Source organism: Phyllobates terribilis, unplaced genomic scaffold (assembly GCF_046119375.1).
Source record: "Phyllobates terribilis strain yellow unplaced genomic scaffold, ASM4611937v1 Scaffold_3__8_contigs__length_932513732, whole genome shotgun sequence".
Classification (NCBI taxonomy): domain Eukaryota; kingdom Metazoa; phylum Chordata; class Amphibia; order Anura; family Dendrobatidae; genus Phyllobates; species Phyllobates terribilis.
Genome location: NW_027362763.1, coordinates 19,403,955 through 19,422,187, shown reverse-complemented (window position 1 = coordinate 19,422,187; position 18,233 = coordinate 19,403,955). Strand labels below are relative to the sequence as shown.

Sequence of the window (18,233 nt, the reverse complement as noted above, 5' to 3'; positions counted from 1 at the left end):
ATGCAACAACATTGCTCGGGCACCTCCATTTTGGAGGAGGTGCCTTATATATGGTGAGGTCCTCCGGCCATTGGCCGGGGACTCCTTAGGACGGCGCGCGCGGCCCCTTTAAGAGAGCCAGCAGAGCGGGAGGAGGACGCCGGGCACGGAGCGGAGAGGTGAGGGGAACAGCGTCCCTGCCTAGCAGGAGGCAGGGACGCCGACGCTACATAAAGCTGTATGATCCGGTCATCAGCCTGTATGTTCAAGTGCAATACTCAATTACCGAGTGCAGTTATCATGTGCACGGAGGGTGTAGAGACAGATGAACTGTAGGGAGCAGATTCTGAATAGTATTTAGGAGGGAACAGGGGAAGGTTAGGTTACTGGGTATTTGAGGTGTTAGGCTTGTTTAAAGAGATGGGTTTTTAAAGTGCGCTTGAAGACATGGGGGCTAGGCATCAATCGGATCGTCTGGGGTAGAGCATTCCAGAGAACTGGTGCAGCACGAGAGAAGTCTTGGAGACGGAGGTGCAAGGTTCGGATTATGGGGGATGTTAGTCTTAGGTCATTTGTGGAACGGAGGCAAATGAGCTTTAATGGGGATAAATGTAAGGTAATGCACTTGGGCAGAGGAAATAAAATGTATAATTATATGCTTAATTGTAAATCACTGGGCAAAACTGTTACTGTAAAAGACCTGGGTGTATTGGTGGACGACAAGCTCACGTTTAGTGTCCAGTGTCAAGCAGCTGCTGCAAAGGCAAATAAAATAATGGGATGCATTAAAAGAGGCATAGATGCTCATGAGGAGAACATAATTTTACCTCTATACAAGTCACTAGTGCGACCACACTTAGAATACTGTGTACAGTTCTGGTCTCCGGTGTATAAGAAAGACATAGCTGAACTAGAGCGGGTGCAGAGAAGAGCGACCAAGGTTATTAGAGGACTGGGGGGTCTGTAATACCAAGACAGGTTATTAGAGGATTGGGGGGTCTGCAATACCAAGACAGGTTATTAGAGGACTGGGGGGTCTGCAATACCAAGACAGGTTATTAGAGGACTGGGGGGTCTGCAATACCAAGACAGGTTATTACACTTGGGGTTATTTACTGTGGAAAAACGAAGGCTTAGGGGTGATCTTATTACTATGTAGAAGTATATGAGGGGACAGTACAAAGACCTTTCTACTGATCTTTTTACTCTGAGGCCTGAGACGGGGACAAGGGGGCATCTTCTACGTCTGGAGGAAAGAAGGTTTAATCATAATCACAGACGCGGATTCTTTACTGTAAGAGCAGTGAGACTATGGAGCTTTCTGCCGCATGATGTGTAATGAGAGATTCACTACTAACATTTAAGAAGGGCCTGGATGCCTTTCCTGAAAAGTATAATATTACGGGTTATATATACTAGATTCCTTGATAGGGCGCTGATCTAGGGAACTAGTCTGATTGTCGTATGGAGTCGGGAAGGAATTTTTTCCCCTTTCCTGTTTAGGTGCCGGAATCGCCTTTCTTCCACCCGTAATGAGCCCCCTGGTCCTTAGTATGGTCTTTGGAAGGAATAAGTTATGGGCTAGATCTTTTGTACTGACCACACACATATTATACATGTAATGAGATCCCCCCTGAGGCGTCGTTTTTCTAAGCTAAACAAGCTCAACTTTTTCAACCCTCTCATCATAGGAGAGGCCTCCATCCCTTGTAATATTCTAGTTGCCGCCTTTGAACTGACTGTAACTTCTGAAGATCTTTTTTAAAATGTGGAGCCCAAAACTGGATCCCATATTCCAGATGTGGCCTCACCAGTGATTTATAATGAGGTAACAGTACATTGGGATCACAACATTTTATTTCTCTTTTTATACACCCTAAAATCTTGTTTGCTTTTGCGACAGCTGCCTGACATTGAGCTGCTGCTCAGCTTACTCGTAACCAAAATATCCAAATCCTTCTCCTGTTCTGTAGTCCCGAGTATTCTCCCATCTAATGTGTATGTAGCAATAGGATTCCTCCGTCCTCGGTGCATTACTCTACATTTATCTACATTAAACCTCATCTGCCGAGTGTTGCCCATCCAGTCTCTTATCCAGATCGTTCTGTAATATCGTAATGTCAAAGTCAGATTCTAATATCCTACATAGTTTGGTGTCATCAGCAAAGACTGACACTTTACTCTCAATCCCATCTACTAAGTCATTAATAAAGAGGTTAAAGAGAATCAGTCCTAGCATAGATCCCTGCGGCCCCGACTGCTCCCGGTACAGATCCCTGCAGCCCCCACTGCTCCCAGTACAGATCCCTGCGGCCCCGACTGCTCCCGGTACAGATCCCTGCAGCCCCCACTGCTCCCAGTACAGATCTCTGCGGCCCCGACTGCTCCCGGTACAGATCCCTGCGGACCACACTGCTCCCGGTACAGATCCCTGCGGTCCCCACTGCTCCCTGTACAGATCCCTGCGGACCACACTGCTCCCGGTACAGATCCCTGCGGTCCCCACTGCTCCCTGTACAGATCCCTGCGGTCCCCACTGCTCCCAGTACAGATCCCTGCGGTCCCCACTGCTCCCGGTACAGATCCCTGCGGTCCCCACTGCTCCCGGTACAGATCCCTGCGGTCCCCACTGCTCCCAGTACAGATCCCTGCGGTCTCCTCTGCTCCCGGTACAGATCCCTGCGGCCCCCACTGCTTCCGGTACAGATCCCTGCGGCCCCCACTGCTCCCGGTACAGATCCCTGCGGCCCCCACTGCTCCCGGTACAGATCCCTGCGGCCCCCACTGCTCCCGGTACAGATCCCTGCGGCCCCCACTGCTCCCAGTACAGATCCCTGCGGCCCCCAATGCTCCCAGTACAGATCCCCAAGGCCCCCAATGCTCCCAGTACAGATACCTGCGGTCCCCACTGTTCCCAGTACAGATCCCTGCGGCCCCCACTGCTCCCAGTACAGATCCCTGCGGACCCCACTGCTCCCAGTACAGATCCCTGCGGCCCCCACTGCTCCCAGTACAGATCCCTGCGGCCCCCACTGCTGACTATATTCCATTTAGAGAATATACCATTTATGATGACCCTTTGATTCCTATCATTTAGCCAATTTCTTACCCATCTGCATATAGTTCCCCCAGTCTCGGCTTCTGTAGCTTCAGTATAAGGCTGTCATGTGGTACAGGATCGAATGCCTTCGCAAAGTCCAGGTAAATCACATCCGCTGCATCCACCATCCAGATCTGCACTCACCTCCTCATAGACCCGACATGTTGTCAGACACGACTGATCCTTCATGAATCCGCGCTGATTATCATTTATTATATTATTCTCTGGGATATAACTCTGCAGTTCATCTCTTATGCTGCCCTCATATATGTCACACACTACTGATGTCAGACTTACCGGGCGATAGTTACCTGGATCCACCTTCTTACCTTTCTTAAAAATCGGTACCACATCAACCTCCTCCAATCCTGTGGCACTACCCCTGTTACCAGAGATTCTAAGAATATGAGATATAGCAGTTTATTAATTACTGAGCTCAGCTCCCTCAGTATCCGTGGATGAATGCCATCTGGGCCGGGGGATTTGTCAATGTTTAATTTGCTCAGACGCAGGCGTACTACTTTTTGTGTTAAACTAGTTATATTAGGAGGTGAACTTTGATTTTTGCCTTGTTGAAAGATCCCTGGATTGGATGGTTTATTGGTGAACATGGATGAAAAGTGTCTGTTTAATATCTCAGCCTTTTAGTTTATCTTCTATAATTATCTTATTATTATCATCTTTTAAGGGGCCAATACCATCTGATTTTCTCTTTTTGGCATTCATGTATGTATAAAAAATTTTGGGATTTAATTTAATGTCCCTAGTAGTGTTGAGCGAGCATGCTCGACACAGCTCGGTACTCGCCCGAGCATCACGCTACTCGGGATGTTCGGCGAGCACCGAGCATTTCCGGGTTACTCGGGCGGGAGCTCGGGTCTCCGCCCTGCATGTTTGGCGCTCTTTACAGAACATGCAGGGATTGCCAGCCAGTCACTGTAATACCGCAGCCATGTTGTTTGTGGGCATTAGTGATTGGCTGGCCGCACAGCGTCACCTCGAGTATTTAAAACCGGGCGCCGCCATCTTGGACACAGTCGCTCCGGATCAGACAGTGTAGGGACAGCGCTGCTGATTTAGGGAGAGATATAAATTGCGAAATAGTTAGTGTAGGGTCTGTAAAGGCTGCCAGATCGAACAAACAGTCCTTCTCAGGACTAATATCCATCCCAGATATCAGGCAGGCAGGCAGGCTGTATAGGCGACACAGTGGTTATACCAGCAAACGCTGCATTACACTCCTGTGTGCTCCTGTTGGTCAAATCGCTAGACTTAGCCCCGGTCTCAGGGGCCAGGAAAAATTATTATTTTTTTCATCTAAATCCTGTATTTTTTTTTTTCCTCAGTCAGACTGTCCAAATGTGCGTCTTATTAACCTTTTGGTATCCCCCCCCCCCCCCCCCCCAAAAAAAAAAACAAAAAAAAACTTGAGTGCGTCTGTGACTGTTCAGGCACCAATATATCTGTTTTAAAAGAGTCGGGTGTAGGCCAGAGAAACAGAACTGTGGTTCTGCAGTTCCACAGTTCAAATCTCTGTATTATCCACTTTTGGGCCTTTTTTACATAAAAAAAAACAGTTTGAGTGTGTCGCTGACTGTTCAGCCCCAAATATATCTATTTAAAAAAGTGTGGTATACGCCAGTAAATTAGAGCTGTGGTCTTGCAGTTCCACGGTTCAAATCTCTGTATTATCCAGCTTTTGGCCTGTTTTACTTAAAAAAAACAGTAATAGTGTCTCCCTGTCTGTTCAGTCACAAATATATCTGTTTAAAAGATTCTGGTGTAGGCCAGACAAATAGAACTGTGGTTTTCCTCTACCACGGTTCTAATCTCCTTTTTATTACCCTTTTTCCATTGATAGTGCGAGTGTAAGCTATTTTACTTCATTTACAATGGGCAAGGCGCGTCGCAAGGGACGTGGAACTGGACGTTCTGGTGATGGTTCGTGCAGAGGACGGGGCCGTGGCCAAGGTGAAAATGTGCCACAACCAACAGCCACATCTTCTCGCTCCCACTTCTTGACCGAATTACTAGGGAAGCACAGAACAACACCAGTATTGGGAACTGATCAGTGTGAACAGGTTATTAATTGGATAGCAGATAATACTTCCAGTTACCTGGGCACCACCACCTCCGGTCTGTCTTCCACACGGTCAACTCTTAGTAGCCGTGAGTCTCGACCGCATACTCCTCCTCACCCTGATGCTCCTTCCTCCCACCATGCCGAGTGTCGTCAAACAGCAATTGATCCCACACTTGGACACTCTGAAGAGCTGTTCACTGGTCCATTTCCATATTTGGGCCCCTCGCCTGCTCCGCTTGAAGTGGTGGAAGAGGAGATCCCATGTAGCGATGGCCAAATATTTGAACAGCCACGGCCAGAGGAATTCGACGCTGGCGATTTGTCACAAGAGGTGGACGATGACGAGACACAATTGCCACGAAGTGAGGAGGAGCGTCGTGATGCGCAAGTGGAAGAGGAGGAGGTGGTGGATGATCTAGTAACTGACCCAACGTGGCAGGAGGACACGCAAAGCGAGGCCAGCAGCACACAGGGGGAGGGAGGCAGAGTACCCCAACAGGCAGGAAGAAGCAGCGTGGTGGCCGCACACAGAAGGCGGGCAACAGTTCCCCGTAACACCAACATGAGGGACGTTGCCAGTACAACCGATAGATCTTCCAGAGTCTGGAATTTTTTTAAAGACTCTGCTGATAACCCCAAAAAGGCCATTTGTACTACCTGCCATGCCAGCATCAGCAGGGATGACAAAACTACCAGCCTGACCACCACCAACATGATCAGGCACATGGCAGCAAAGCACCCGACTTTGTGGGGCGAACCCCAGGGTCCACGACCAGTGTCAGCGGGTGTCACCACTGCTTCTTCCGCTGTTGTGTGTGTAATAGAACCCCTTGTTGTGCGTGCAAGGCAATCCCCTGTCCATACTGCATGCAAAGATGCCCCCTCCTCTCAGTCTTCACTTGTTATGGCAGTTTCTCAAGAAACAGCATCAACGTCCACGTCCCACCGCAGCGTTCAATTGTCTATATCCCAGAGCTTTGAACGAAAGCGCAAATTCGCAGCCAACGCCCCACAGGCCACAGTCCTAAATTCGCACATTTCATGACTGCTTGCGTTGGAAATGCTGCCTTTTAGGCTGGTGGAGACGGAATCCTTCCGCAACCTTATGGCGGTGGCCGTCCCTCGGTACTCGGTCCCCAGCCGACACTATTTTGCCTGGTGTGCCATCCCCGCACTACACAAGCACGTGTCCCAAAACATCTGCCATGCCCTCAACAACGCAGTTACTGGGAGAGTCCACCTTACAACGGACATGTGGACAAGTGCTTGTGGCCAGGGACGGTACATCTCCCTGACGGCACACTGGGTAAACATAGTGGAAGCCGGGACCCAGTCGGACCTTGGGACAGAACACATCCTCTCCACACCCAGGATTGCGGGCCCTATGTCAGTCAGAGATGCCCCCACAGTGTACAGCTCCTGCGCATCCTCATCCTCCTCCTCCTCATGTTCAGCCTCCATCTCAGATATCAGCACATCAGTTACAAGCTGGAAGCACTGCAGTACTGCCTCAGCCAAGCGGCAACAGGCTGTGCTGAAACTCATAAGCTTAGGTGATAAACCTCACACTGCTTGTGAGTTGTGGACAGCTGTTTAAGAGCAGGCAGATCTGTGGCTGAGACCGCTGAGCCTGCATCCAGGCATGGTCGTGTGTGACAATGGCCGTAACCTCGTGGCGGCTCTGAGGCGAGGCGAGATCACACACGTACCATGCCTGGCTCATGTGCTTAACCTCGTGGTTCAGCGGTTTCTTAAATCGTACCCCGAGTTGCCAGATCTGCTCGTCAAAGTACGCCGCCTGTCAGCTCATTTTCGCAAGTCGGCTACAGCTTCCTCCACCCTTGCTGTGTTGCAGCAGCGTTTGCAGCTTCCGTCACACCGACTGGTGTGTGATGTCCCCACACATTGGAACTCTACCCTCCACATGTTGCAAAGGATTTGTGAGCACAAGAGAGCAGTTGTGGAGTGCCAGCTGCAACAAGGCCGTCGATATTCAGGTCAGACTCCACACATAAGACCTCAGGAGTGGACCTGGATGTCTGACATATGTACCATCCTGACAAACTTTGAGGAGGCCACCAAGATGGTGAGTGGCTTTGACACCATCATTAGCGTCAGCATCCCACTTATCTGTCTTTTGCAACGCTCTCTGCAGAGAATTAGAGGAGGCATTGCAGCCAGAGTATGATGAGATGGATCAAGAAGCCGTAGCGGGCAATTACACACAGCCCAGCCTCATCTCATCCCAATGTGCATTGGGGGACAATGAGGGAGAGGAGGAGGAGGAGGAAGAACAGGAGCTGGTATCATGCGCTGTAGACGGTAGTACCTGTACAACTGTCATACCGTCGGTTCAGTGTGGGTGGCCTGAGGACGGGGGAGGAGGAGGAGGAGAGCATGGTCAGTCGTCATCTTGGTGGGGACACGGAAGTCTTGCCCGTTACCAGTCTGGCACGCATGGCTGACTTTTTTACGCTACCTTAACCGTGACCCTCGCATTGTCAAAATGTTGGGTGACAGTCATTACTGGTTGGTGACACTTTTAGACCCCCGCTACAAGGAGAACTTTTACTCTCTTATTCCTGAGGTGGAGAGGTCTACAAAAATGGGGCAGTACCAGAAGGCCCTTCCTGCAGAACTGTTAAAAAAATTCCCATCTGAACACGCTAGCGGCAGAGGTCACAGTTCGTTGCCCAACCAAGGCGTACAGGCGAGAGAGACGCAACTCCAATCCAGCAGAGGCAGGGGAACACTGTCAACGTTCTGGGACAGTTTTCTAAGACCCACCCAGCTTACAGGCCCTGAGGTTTGGGGTACTCTCACAAGGAGTGGAAAGTTTCAAAAGATGGTGAGGGAGTACCTTGCCGACAGTACCAGCGTCCTCCGTGATTCCTCTGTGCCTTTTAATTTTTGGATATCCAAGCTGGACACTTGGAATGAACTCGCTCTGTACGCCTTGGAGATCCTGGCCTGCCCTGCTGCTAGCGTGTTATCGGAGCGTGTTTTTAGTTCCGCTGAGGGAATTATAACTGATAAGCGCACTCGCCTGTCAACTGACAAGCTGACCCTTATCAAAATGAACAAGGGCTGGATTGGGCCAGACTTCTCATCACCACCAAATGACAGCAGAGTAACATAAAGTCAAATCCACTGTGTTATTTTGGGAGGTGTATTCCCATGCACCGCTTCACACCCACACATGGGTATACGCTTCCTCATTTCGGCTGTATTTTGCTCTTCTCCTTCTCCTCAGCCTCCACCACCACTATACCACCAGGGTGACCTTGGTCTGGGTTGCCAGCATTGCAAGTTCCTCCATCCTAATTTTTGACAGCTTTTGCTTGGAAGGCATAGGCAAAGACTATGGGAGACCCACTCCTCAATAATGGGAATAATGTTTTTAAGATGCTCTACTGCATGGCTCTTGTTTGCCATCATTGCAAGTTCCTCCGTCCTAATTTTTGGCAGCTTTTGCTTGGAAGGCATAGGCAAAGACTATGGGAGACCCACTCCCCAATAATGAGAATAATGTTTTTAAGATGCTGTACTGCATGGCTCTTCCAATGGGCATTTAAACTGTCTTGTTAAGCTACTGTAACCACCACTTTTCCAAGGGGCATTAAAACCGTCTTGTTAAGCTACTGCGACCTCCACCGCTCTTCCAAGGGGCATTAAAACCGTCTTGTTAAGCTACTGCGACCTCCACCGCTCTTCCAAGGGGCATTAAAACAGTCTTGTTAAGCTACTGCGACCTCCACCACTTTTCCAAGGGGCATTAAAACCGTCTTGTTAAGCTACTGCGACCTCCACCACTCTTCCAAGGGGCATTAAAACCGTCTTGTTAAGCTACTGCGACCTCCGCCACTTCTCCAAGGGGCATTAAAACCATCTTGTTAAGCTACTGCGACCTCCACCTCTCTTCCAAGGGGCATTAAAACCGTCTTGTTAAGCTACTGCAACCTCCACGTCTCTTCCAAGGGGCATTTAAACCGTCTTGTTAAGCTACTGCGACCTCCACCGCTCTTCCAAGGGGCATTAAAACCATCTTGTTAAGCTACTGTAACCTCCACCACTTTTCCAAGGGGCATTAAAACCGTCTTGTTAAGCTACTGCGACCTCCACCGCTCTTCCAAGGGGCATTAAAACCGTCTTGTTAAGCTACTGCAACCTCCACGTCTCTTCCAAGGGGCATTTAAACCGTCTTGTTAAGCTACTGCGACCTCCACCGCTCTTCCAAGGGGCATTAAAACCATCTTGTTAAGCTACTGTAACCTCCACCACTTTTCCAAGGGGCATTAAAACCGTCTTGTTAAGCTACTGCGACCTCCACCACTTCTCCAAGGGGCATTAAAACCGTCTTGTTAAGCTACTGCAACCTCCACGTCTCTTCCAAGGGGCATTTAAACAGTCTTGTTAAGCTACTGCAATCTCCACCACTTTTCACAGGGGCATTGATATTGTCTTTTTATTCCACTGCGACCTCCACCACTTTTCCAAGGGGCATTAAAACCGTCTTGTTAAGCTACTGCGACCTCCACCACTTCTCCAAGGGGCATTAAAACCGTCTTGTTAAGCTACTGTAATCTCCACCACTTTTCCAAGGGACATTTAAACCGTCTTGTTAAGCTCGAGTGCCTCGAAATTTTTGGTAGGCATTGCACTCACTGCATGCCCTATAACTGTGTAGCCGAACCTCTCCTTTTGGTACAGAAACATATCCTACTAGACATGTGTGGCTGACTGGCCTGATATTGATGTGAATGGTCCCTGTTCCTCCTGCTCTTTCTCCTTTGCCACCACCTCATTCATCACCTGAAGCTTTGTTTTAACGGGAGTCATAGAACTGGGATAGTAGCAGGAAAACATCCAGCAATACTCGGAGGAGGTAGGATATGCGCCAAAACGCTGACCACCTCAGGCCTAGCCGCTACTACATACATGCACTTGCATTCCAAGAAAACAAAGCAGATGCTAACTTCTATCATCCTCATCATGCTCCTCACCTTGGCACTCTCAACTCCCCTGATGGAAAGGCCAGGGCCCACCGGAGGAGTCTGGTTCTCTGGTGGGCTCATCCAATGCTGCCCTAAAGCAGGCCGGGCTAAGAAAAGTGTGTGGGGGAAGTTCAGCGGAGAAATATGGGCAGCTGGGGACCGTTTATGGACACCTGGCCGCCCCCTGGCGGCTGGGGACCGTGTGTGGACACCCGGCCGCCGGGCGGCTGGGGACTGAGTATGGATACCTCGCTGGTAGTGGCCAGATTCGGCCTCCTCCAAACTAAAAGGCCCCATTTCAAGTACAAGCTAGCAGTATGGTATTGCAGCCTGGGTGTGGGTGGGTGGCAGGTTGCACACTTACACTTGCATTAAAAGAAAACATAGCAGATGCTAACTTCTGTCATCATCATCATGCTCCTCACCTTGGCACTCTCAACTCCCCTGATGGAGAAGCCAGGGCCCACCAGAGGAGTCCAATGCTGCCCTAAAGCAGGCCGGGCTAAGAAAAGTGTGTGGGGGATGTTCCGCAGAGAAATAGGGGTGGCTTGTGACCGTTTATGGACACCCGGCCACCCCCAGGCGGCTGGGGACCGTGTGTGGACACCCACCCTCGGGGCGGCTGGGGACCGAGTATGGACTCCCGGCCACCCCCCTGACGGCTGGGGACCGTGCTTGGACACCCGGCTGCCGGGCAGCTGGGGACTGAGTATGGATACCAGGTCGCCAACGCAGCCATGACATGGTGGCCGGCGTCTGCCTCCACATGCCTAAAAGGCCCAATTTCAAGTGCAAGCAAGCTAGCAGTATGGTATTGCAGCCTGGGGGTGGGTGGGCGGCAGGCTGCATACTTGCGCTTGCATTGCAAGGAATGGGGGAGGTACAATTGAACACTGCCCTGGGACATGGACTTGCACGGGGATAGTTGCAAGTCTGCATCTTCTGATGCGGCAAGGATCACTTCTGATGGGCACACTTTTAGGCAGTGACCTGGGTGTCAGAGATGCTTCCAGGGGTCTTCCCCATGCTGTTCCCATGTCTTTTCAGCACTGTATGCATGTGTCACACAGCACATGGCCAGGTAAGGTTGTAAAATGTTAAAATGACATTTCCCGGTGAATGCATTTGTCACGGTTGAAAGCAATACAAAAGTGCAAAAACACATAAAGAATGCTACTTGTGAACATAGCCCAAGGTGTGGAGGAGTATTTTTGCTTTTGATTATTTATTTTACCTTATACACAAGTCTTTACCCTGGAAAGGAAGTTCCTTAACATATTTCACAGGAAAACCGTTTCAGTTTCGTTTTTGAACGTTTTATTGTGAGCCCGTAAAAGTGGCTTAATACCTCTGACCACATTGTTGACACCATTGACCTGGGGGTCAGAAATGCTTCCAGGGGCGATCCCCATGCTGTCCCCATGTCTTTTGAGCACTGTCACTATCGTTTTGGGCACTTTTTAGGCTTTCTACAGACTGCTGGAGGTGCCGCCGCAAAAATGCTCGGGTCTCCCATAGACTAACATTGGGCTCGTTGCTCGGGTCGAGCACCCGAGTATCACAGTGAGCTCGGCCCTAGCTTTGAGCACCCGAGCATTTTAGTGCTCGCTCAACACTAGTCCCTAGTAGTGATGAGCGAGTATGTTTTGTTAACCCTTTCGCCAAGTATACTCGGGCGAGCACCGAGTATTTATAGCGTGCTCGGGCTTTAAGTTTTCGTCGCTCCATGAACATGATTTGCGACTGTTTGACAGATTTAATACATGTGAGTAATGCCTGTTTTTCCATCATTCCTCACATGTATTAAATCTGTCAAACAGTCGCAAATCATGTTCACGGAGCGACGAAAACTTAAAGCCCGAGCACGCTATAAATACTCGGTGCTCGGCCGAGCATACTCGGCGAAAGGGTTAACAGAACATACTCGTTCATCACTAGTCCCTAATGATTTGTTGCTCTGCAGATAATTTTGCAGCTTGATTTCTTTTTTACATTTCTTATTTAGGTCTTTATAGTCCTGAAATACTATTTCTGTATTCTCGGCCCTTTGTTTTTGTCTTATTAAACTTTGTACTGTCTTATTTATCCATAATGGTTTATTTTTATTCCCTGACATTTTATTACCAGAGGTATACATTTCCTACAGGATTCTAGTAGTAGTTCCTTAAACATGCCCCATTTACGTTCGGTATCCCCAGTTACCATGACATGGTCCCAGTCTACACGATTAAGCTCTTCCCTGAATTTGTTGAGATCAGTTTTCCTAAAGTTCCAGGTTTTTGCATTTCCCTTTTGAAATGTTCTATTGAATATTACATTGAAACTTACCATATTATGGTCGCTGTTTCCCAAATGCACCTGGACCTGTAGATCTGAGATTGTATCTGGTCTATGTGACAGCACCCGATCCAGAAGATTACCAGATCCAGCAGATTACCTCCCTGGTTGGTTCATCTACAGCTGAGAGAGGTCATTGTCCTGAACTATGGATAAGAACTTGCAGCTTTTAGCACAACTGGATGATTCTATGTCCCATTGAATATCTGGATAGTTAAAATCCCCCATAATAAGGACCCTATTATTATTTGCTGCCTTTTAAATTTGTTGCAGCATTTCGTCCTCTACCTGTTCCTCTATATTAGGAGGCTTGTAACAAACGCCAATTAGCAGCTTTCCTTTATGGCCCTCCCTATGTACATTTACCAGACTGACTCTACATTGTCGCAGCGCCCCCCATTATTGTCATTGAGCACAGGTTTTAAGTTGGATCTTACAAGAATACACACCCCTCCACATTTTTCGTCTTTCCTGTCCTTTCTAAATGTAGTGTAACCCTCTACGTTTATCACCCAGTCATGGCTTTCATCCAGCCAGGTTTCCGTAATACCCACCATATCGTATTCTGTGACCGACATAAGAGTCTCCAGTTCAGCCATTTTGTTTCCGAGACTTCTTGCATTTGCCAGCAGACATTTAATACAATTAACACATTTGTTACTCCTACTCAGCTCCCTACTTTCCTTGCGTATCCCAGCACCCCTAGATCCTCTATGACCCCTACTGTCCCACTCTCTCTGTCTACTCTATCTGTCATGAAACACACCAATTTGGTCAGATCTTGCAGCTCTCTGGCGCCCCTTTATCCTGCTGGTCAAACACGGTATTGACCGAGGATAAGCACGGGCGCAGGTGCTCTAATTTATGTCGACTATTGCGGCACATGATGTGACAGGACGTATATATACCACCAGTTCCTTCCAGGAACGTATATATACCTCCGACCAGCCATCCTCAAACTACAATATCACATAAATACTGGTATACTGCCACCACTGATCGCTTAACAGGTGGATCGGGTACCCGTTAGGTAACGTGAATTAGTGGGTGAGGAACGGGTTTGCTCGACATAGGACAAGAAGAACGAAGCTGGTAAATAATAATGATTTACTCCCGAAAGTGGGCAGTGTTTACAAAAGATATACAAGATATTATAAAAGAGACAATGTACATATATGCATAAAACAGTTATTAAAATAAAAGGGATAAGTAATAGCTAAACCTGTGCCACGTGGTGATGGTCTCAGATTCTGTGGGGGGGACGGCTCCCCGGAAATTAGATGCGATTCTTCCACGCAGCGTGTAGGGCATGCATCTGACATCCCTGGCAAGAATGACTTGAAAAATGGCCCTTCTGCTTTTTAGTAAAGGGGCCAAACGATTAGGAAACACCCATATTGTTTACCTCACGCGGGGGCTCGGTTTTGTGAAACCACCCAGCTGCATAGAACATAAAAACCTTCAGATTTCATATCTTGGTGTGGGGGAGTCCCACATCCAAGATGGAGACATCATGTTGGCCGTCACCACTATTCATGAAGATTGATATCAAATATGAAATCTCTATGACGCTCAGAAGCTCAGAATCCATTACCCCAGTTCCCGGTCGTTTCTCAGTTATGCAAGATATACTATTATAATGGGGAAAAGGTGAGCATTCCAAAAATGTGGTCCCTGTGTTTGTGACCGTCATGTGCATTATTAAAATCTACATTAAACGTTTGTACAGATAGACAATAGAATTTTTTGGAGGGAATATCCAGTTTACGCCAGAATGCGTGTTCTCTTGGGCTGAGATTTTTTTATGGCGGTTATAAAAATTCCTGAGGTGAGGGAAAGCACTGAGTTCTATGTCTTACAAATGGACAGGGGGGTGGAAATTTGAGACAGCTCTCATTTTTTAAAACTTGGACCAAAAATACATTTTGCCTGACACTATCCCCTTATAAGCACAAATACCCTCCCTCCCCCCAGATCCTAGTTTAAAAGCTCCTCCATCCGTCTGACTGTAGAGCCTGTAGCCGACAGCGAAGTCGGCCCAGTTCTCCAAGAACCCAAACCCTTCCTTCCTGCACCAATTTCTGATTCACTTCTTTATCTCCCTAAGCTCCCGCTGTCTATCTAATGACGCATGTGGCATCGGCAGTATTTCTGAAAACACCACCTTGGAGGTCCTGGCCTTCAGCTTCTCTCCTAGTTCCCTATAATCATTTTTAAGGACCTTCCACCTCCCTCTAACTTTTTCATTAGTACCGATGTTTACCATGATGTGTAACTTATTGGGCTATGTACTGTAGTTTCAATACAATGAGTGTTTTATCAGCAGGAGAATAACAATAGAGGACTAGATATCGCGTGCAAGCTAGTCAGGCTTATCTGTGTAACCCCGCCCCCACCACTGATTGGTAGCTTGCTGACAATACACAGTGTACACAGAGCTGACAATCACGAATGTGGGCTTGGATATACAGAGCTCAGCATTCATAGCACTGCTATATCTACTGCAGAGAAAACAGGGATCCTATCAAAACTGCAGCTAGCAGCCCAGTAAGTGAGACATCGTTGGAATCAGTGTCTCAATCCCTATATTATGCTGCTCTCAGATAACCTAGCAAAACCTGCTGACAGATTCCTTTCATGTTGATTTATTAAAGTGCTGCCCAGTTGGTGTTGAAATCCGTGTAGGCAGAGGACAGGCTGGGCTTAGTCTAGGTTTATGTAAGTCACTCACTGCAGATTCAAATCCATCTAAGAGTGTTATACAAAACTTTATAGGACTGGATTCACACATGCAGTTTTTTTTTTCAGTTTTCTTGGCCAGATCTAGTAGTGGATTAAAAAGGGATATAAATATAAAAGGTGTCATGCTCATCTTTCATGCTTTATCCACTTCACTTTGGCTTTGACACGCATAAATCCAGATTAATAGAAGTATTATAAATGTATGTACTTTTGTGGTTTTACAGAAAAAAATAATAGAATCCATTTTTTAATCCTAACAGAAAATCCGAGCAAGAACTGTAAAGAAAACGTCATGTTTCTTCTAAATAATCAAGTGGAAGGTAAAGATATCGTGCATCCCTCTTCAGAAGAAAACCTCATCACCCTTAATGTACGTCCAGGGCACAGTGCAGATACGTCGTATAATCAGCCTAATCCAGAGGAACTGTCTCCTGACCAAGCGCAGACTGTTACCACATGTACAGGTCTGAAAGACAGAAAAAGATTTCAGTGTTGGGAATGTGGAAAACAGTTTTCAAAAAACTCCGATCTCTTTACACACAGAAGAAGTCACACAGGAGAGAAGCCGTACTCATGTTTAGAATGTGGGAAATATTTTATAGATAAATCCCATTTTAATACACATGAAAGAAGTCACACAGGAGAGAAGCCGTACTCATGTTCAGAATGTGGGAAATGCTTTATAGATAAATCCCATCTTATTACACATGAAAGAAGTCACACAGGAGAGAAGCCGTACTCATGTTCAGAATGTGGGAAATGCTTTATAGATAAATCCCATCTTATTACACATGAAAGAAGTCACACAGGACAGAAGCCGTACTCATGTTCAGAATGTGGGAAATGCTTTATAGATAAATCCCATCTTATTACACATGAAAGAAGTCACACGGGGAGAAGCCGTACTCATGTTCAGAATGTGGGAAAGGTTTTATAGATACATCCGATCTTATTACACATGAAAGAACTCACACAGGAGAGAAGCCGTATCCGTGTTCAAAATGTGACAAACGTTTTACACATAAATCACATCTAGTTACACATGAGAAAAATCACACAGAGCAGCCGTATGTATGTTCCAAGTGTGGAAAGTGTATTACAAGATTTAATATATTTGTTCATCATCAGAGAAGTCACACAGTACAAGAGATGCATTCCTGTTCAGTCTGTGGAAAAAGTTTTACACAAAAATATCTTCTTGTTAGACATGGAAAAGTTCACACAGGTGAGAAGCCGTATTCATGCTCAAAATGTTGGAAAAGTTTCACAAGTAAATCAAGTCTTGTTGGACATGCGAGAAGTCATACAGGAGAGAAGCCGTATTCATGTTCAGAATGTGGGAAATGTTTTGTTAAAAAGTCATATCTTACCATACATAAGAGAAGTCACACAGGAGATATGCCATACATATGTTCAGAATGTGGGAAAGTTTTTGCACATAAATCTATTCTTGTTAAACATCAGAGAACTCACACAGGAGAGAAGCCGTATTCATGTTCACATTGTGGGAAATGTTTTGCAGATAAATGGAACCTTGGTCAACATGAGAGAATTCACACACGATAAAAGCCATATTCATGTTCAGAATATGTGATGTTTATGCTGATAGCAGATCTTGTTAAAGTTGAGTGGCTCAATGGTTGGCTCAGTGGTTAGCATTGTAGCCTTGCAGTGCTGGAGTACTGGGTTTTATAACCCACCAAGGACAACATGTGCAAGGGGTTTTTCTGTTCTCCCCATCATTGCTTGGGTTTCCTCCCACGCTCCAAAGACATTCTGATGTGGAATTTAGATTGTGAGCCCCAATGGGGACTGTGATGATGTTTGTACAGAGCTGCGGAATACGATGGTGCTATATAAGTGAGTAAAGTAAATAAAAATTATCCACAAAGGAGAGAAGCCACATTCATGTTCTGAATGGTGGAGACACTTTACAAGTATTTGAGGTCAGACATGAGAGCATTACCATAGAAGAGAAGAGCTCTTTATATTAACCTCCTGTAAGAAAAGTTTCTTACTAAAACCCAAATTAGACAAAACCAGAAAAGTCAGAATGGAGAGCAGCCATGTTCATAACATTGCAAGTGTTTTACAGATAAATCTGATCCTCTGGTCAGAACCCATTCATCCGAAGATGGTGGGATGTGACTTTAATTTAGTTTATGACATTAGAGAAGATAGGAGCCAAAGGCAGATTACACCTTTCTAGTGACAGTGGACAAGGTAAGTGTATGGGGCCCTCTATGGACTTATCCTCATGAACTATCCGCAAGCCCAGCTCTTGTGCCCCAGAACAGACTGTTATTTCACCATTCTTCACATCCAGTTCTACACTCGGCAGAGACAGGTGTTATGACTATTGCTCATCATCCCCCAATCCTGACGTTACTTGGGAAACATTTTTCTCAGGAAGGTGATTGCATCTGTCACTTCCCAGCCCATTTGGCAGTAGTAGAGAAAGTTGCGTGACTAGTCTGGGGGTTGGGGTTAGAGATTATTTGTGACAAGGATCTTCACAGAGGGAATATGACTTTGTGTTTGGATACTGCCAAGTCGGTGTTGAAGAGCTGAATAAATGTCCTGTGTAACCAGGAGAAAACGAGACCATACAGAAATGTAGCTGCTGGTAAAGCCCTGCAAGTAACATGGACTATTTGTTTGAGTGTCACATCTCTAGAAACCAGGTCAGCTTGGATTAAAGCGTAACAAAAAGTTAATGATTGGATGGTGCATACCTAACATCCCGGCATCCTGATTTTGGGCAACACATATTGCATCTCAATAAATCGACCAAACCTGGCCAAAGGCACGGACAGCTTTCACACTTCACCTCTCAAATACCCGGGACAAACAATCACAAACTGATGTGATTTAAGTATTGGGTCAATATAGTGAATGCTATGGAGATTTCCCCCATTTACACCTACCAGAAACATTATTAGATATGATAAAGTTACCAAAAATCACAGGGGATCCGCTGTCCAGAATAAATGTGGTC

At 46.9% G+C, this 18,233-nt stretch overlaps 1 pseudogene; it reads left to right on the top strand.

Annotated features, from left to right (window-relative positions):
* Nucleotides 1-16,891, top strand: part of LOC141257883 (uncharacterized) — a 71,106-nt pseudogene extending 54,215 nt beyond the window's left edge.
* Nucleotides 16,892-18,233: the final 1,342 nt, after the last annotated feature.